The sequence below is a fragment of the Triticum aestivum genome, chromosome 5D, assembly GCF_018294505.1.
Source record: "Triticum aestivum cultivar Chinese Spring chromosome 5D, IWGSC CS RefSeq v2.1, whole genome shotgun sequence".
NCBI classification, from domain to species: domain Eukaryota; kingdom Viridiplantae; phylum Streptophyta; class Magnoliopsida; order Poales; family Poaceae; genus Triticum; species Triticum aestivum.
The window spans coordinates 548,336,128-548,340,716 of record NC_057808.1 but is presented as its reverse complement, the minus strand read 5'-3'; the positions used below and the strand labels follow the sequence as shown (position 1 = coordinate 548,340,716).

Here is a 4,589-nt window from a genome sequence, read left to right as displayed (position 1 = left end):
AATTCGTTATCCTTCGGATGCTTCTTCTTCAATATTTTCAATAGCTTCTCAAATCCGTTGTCAGATACACCATTGTCTGCCTTCCACTGCAGCAATTCCAGTGTGGTACCGAGCTTTGTGTTGCCATCTTCGCAATTTGGGTACAACCCTTTTTTGTGATCCTCTAACATGCGATCGAACTTCAACTTCTCCTTTTCACTTTCGCATTGTCTCTTTGCATCAACAATGACTTGGCGAAGATCATCATCGGGCACATCGTCTGGTTCCTCTAGATCTTCCGCTTCCCCCATTGCAGCATCACCGTATTCAGGCGGCACATAGTTGTCATCATCCTCATCTTGTTCGTTATCTTCCATCATAACCCCTCTTTCTCCGTGCTTGGTCTAAACAATATAGTGTGGCATGAAACCCTTCATAAGCAGGTGGGTGTGAAGGATTTTCCGGTCAGAGTAAGACTTGGTATTCCCACATATAGGGCATGGACAACACATAAAACCATTCTGCTTGTTTGCCTCAGCCACTTCGAGAAAATTATGCACGGCCTTAATGTACTTGGAGGTGCGTCTGTCACCGTACATCCATTGCCGGTTCATCTGCGTGTATTATATATAATTAAGTGTGTCAAAAACCATTACAGAACATCATGAATACAGAAGTGACCAAATTAATAGAAGTTCATCATCACACTAAAACCAAAGTACAGTAGTGATCAAATGTTATTACTGAAAAAATAAATATATAAAGTTCATACATATATAGTTCTCATTGAACAACATATATACAGCTCTCTAGAGCATCTAATTACACCCTACATTGAAACTATGTAAAACATTTCAATGCAACAACAAATGCGATCATAATCGCAACTAAGGTAACAATTGATCCAACGGCATAATGATACCAAGCCTCGGTATGAATGGCATATTTTCTAATCTTTCTAATCTTCAAGCGCATTGCATCCATCTTGATCTTGTGATCATCGACGGCATCCGCAACATTCAACTCCAATCTCATCTTCTCCTCCTCAATTCTTTTTAATGTTTTCTTCAGGTAATTGTTTTCTTCTTCAACTAAATTTAACCTCTCGGCAATAGGGTCGGTTTGAATTTCTGGTTCACATACCTCCTAGATAAATAAATATATGTCACGTTGGTCGGCATAATTGTCATAAACACTAAATGAACCAAATAGTTATAAAAGATAATATATACCACATCCGTATCATAGACAAGACGAGGGCCGACGGAGGCGGATACCAAAACCATCGCACTATATAATAACAAACAATAATAAAAGAAAGAAAATTAAGCAAGTATCTATCTAAATCATACAAGTAAGAACTTTTTTTAGAAAGAAGATAAGAACAAGAGGCTCACCACAGTGGTGCCGGCGACGAGATCGGCGCGGGCGATCGACGGCGGTGAGGACGGGGACGGGACAGGACGGACCGACAAACCGAGACAAATCTTGAGGAAAATGGAGCTTGTAGGAGGAGCTTCGAGAGGAGAAAGCTTAAGTGTAGCTCGGGCATTTCATCGAACACCTCATGTGCATAGGAGGTGAGCTAGAGCACAACACACCTCTCACACACCTCTCCCAAAAAACCAAAGCAGTGAGCTGAGCTGAGCGCGTGGGCACTATATATAGGCTTCTCTTTAGTCCCGGTTGTTGGCTAAAACCAGGACTAAAGGACCACATTTGGTCCCGGTTCTAGCCACCAACCGGAACTAAAGATTGTGGGCTAGGAGCGAGGCCCATTGATCCCGGTTCATGTCTTGAACCGGGACCAATGGGGTCAGACGAACCGGGACCAATGGCCCCCGAGGCCCGGCCGGCGTCCTGCCCTCACGAACCGGGACTGATGCACCCATTAGTACCGTTTCGTAGGGGAACTGGGATTAAATGCCCTTTTTAGGCCTGGACCAAAGCCCTGTTTTCTACTAGCGCGATTAGTCCCCTATACTTGTGGGTCATCACCCCAACAGCCACAGAAGCCGGCACACCACCGCCAGGTCCCGGGGCCGCCACCCTGGCGTCCGCTCGCCGCCGCCCGGGTGCCTCGTCCAGGGCCGACGCGCCATGCCAACAGGGCATCTCCCAGCGCGAGAGGAGAGTGCCCGCCGTCGCCGGCCATCGCGCGGGCTTTTCCCGCCGATGTTGCCCATCGGCGGTGAGGGGAGGAGCTGGTGTAGGGGGGTGGTGGTGGCAGCACTAGGGTTCGCCCGAGCCGCCCCCTGGGAGCGACGCGGGCGCGGCTTCTCCTTTCATGATTCTTTTTCTTGGCTACACGGTGTACTTACAGTTCTTCATGTTGGCTTGTTGTACATACGGGCCCAGCGTGGCCATGGCACAACCGCTACAGTTCGTCCTGGTGCCGCTCCTTGCACCGGGCCACGTGATCCCCGTGCTCGACCTGACGCGCCTCATCGCCGGCCGCGGCGGCGCGCGCATCACTGTGGTCCTCACGTCCGTCACTGTCGCGCGCAACAGGGCCATCCTAGAGCCTGCTTTCTGCGAGGGGCTCGCGGTCAACATGGCCGAGCTCCAGTTCCCGGGGCTGGTGTTGGGGTTGCCCGAGGGGTGTGAGAGCCACGACATGGTCACTGAGCTATCCCACTTTACGCTCTTCTATGAAGCCGTGTGGCTACTCGCCAGGCCGCTGGAGACGTACCTCCAGGCGCTGCCACGACGGCCGGACTGCCTCATCGCCAACACTTGCAACCCGCTAACGGCTGACGTGTCGTGCCGGCTTGACATTCCACGATTTGTGTTCCACGGCCCCTCAGCATTCTTCCTCCTAGCGCAGCGCCTGGCCAAGCACGGCGTGCACGACAACAACAGCGTCGCCGGCGACTTCAAGCGGTTCGAGGTGCCCGATTTTCCCGTGCGCGTCGTCTCGAGCAAGGCCACGTCGCTTGGGTTCTTCCAGTTTCGTGGGCTGGAGAGGGAAATGCATAACACGCTGGACACCAAGGGATATGGAGAGGCGCTCGAACGGAAGGTGTGGGCGGTCGGACCGCTCTGCCTTCTGGACTCCTACGCGGAGACGACAGACCGGAAGAGGAAATTATTGGAAATATGCCCTAAAGGCAATAATAAAGTGGTTATTATTATATTTTCTTAATCATGATAAAGGTTTATTATTGATGCTATAATTGTATTGACTGGAAACTTAAATACATGTATGGATACATAAACAAATACTAAGTCCCTAGTAAGCCTCTACTATACTAGCTCGTTGATCAAAAGATGGTTACGGTTTCCTGACCATAGACGTGAGTTGTCGTTTGATAACGGGATCACATCATTAGGAGAATGATGTGATGGACAAGACACATTCACTACAGGAAACAGCTATTTTGCCGTCTGCCACTGCGGACGGCAAAGGCTCGAACGGCGGACGGCAATGGCCTTTGCCGTCAGCCGCGGACGGCAAAAGGCTCCGGCAAAGTAGGCTACGGTAAATAGGTCCTTTGCCGTCTGCTTTTGATGGCAGACGGCAAAAAGTCCTTTGCCTACAGCGGCGGACGGCAAAAAGGAGGGACGGCAAAAATACTGGACGTCCGCCAGCGTTAGTCCGTTAGGCGGCTAACGGCGGCCTTTGCCGTCCGCCAGCGGACGGCAATTTTGAGCGCCTCTTTGCCGTCCGCCAGTTGACGTCAGCAATGCGTCAGCGCCCGCTGTTTTTTGCCGGCGCAGTGAGACGTCCCGTCGGCGGCGGCGGTCCGCGGGCGGCGCCGATTCACACGCCACCGCCCGACGCCCGCCTGCGCACGCCACCGCTTGACCGCCCGCGCACGCCGACGCCTGGCCTCCTGCGCCCTTGACAGCTCGGCATTAATCGCCGGCGCCGATTCGCACGCCGCCGCCTGGCCTTCTGCGCCCTTGACCGCTCGGCTGGCCCGGCATTGATCACCGGCGCCGATTCGCACGCCGCCGCCTGGCCTTCTGCGCCCTTGACCGCTCGGCTGGCCCGGCATTGATCACCGGCACCCACCCCGCCCACCACGCCTATAAAAAGCGCCTCGCCCCGCCGTGGCTCTCACACCGCCCCTCGCCTTCCCTCTCCTTCTCCCCGTGCCGCCGGCATCGCCCCTCTTGCGCCCTACCTCTCCCTCTCGCCGGCGATGGCCCGCTCCACCTTGACCCTCGAGGAGGCGGAGGAGCTCGCCCACTTCGTCATCCCCGCCGCTCCCGACGTGCGCCTCCCGGCGAGGTGGCGCCTGAGCGTCGACGGCGTGCCGGTGGCGCCGGTGCCCGAGGTTGGCACCCACCTCTTCGCCCGCGCCGTCGGCCTGTACAGGGCGCGCCTCTCGCCGGAGGAACTCGCCGACCCCCAGTACGCCCCCAACAACCCCGGCTGGGCGGACCGCCTCGCCGACGACCACCTGCGCCACCTCCACGCGTACGCCGGCCCGCGCACGCCGACGAAACACAACCGCGCGTGGCGGCATCAGCTCTGGGACGGGCGCACCTTCGAGGAGGTCGTCGCGCCGTACCGCGTGCAGGCAGCCGCCGGCGCCGTGCCCGCTCCGCCGGGGTACCCGCGAAACCGGCGGCGCGCGCATGAACGTCGGCCCGCGCCCGGC

General features: G+C 55.4%; 1 pseudogene; it reads left to right on the top strand.

Annotated features, from left to right (window-relative positions):
* The first annotated feature begins 2,344 nt into the window (after positions 1–2,344).
* LOC123121188 (UDP-glycosyltransferase 73E1-like) overlaps positions 2,345–4,589 on the top strand; it is an 11,562-nt pseudogene continuing 9,317 nt past the window's right edge.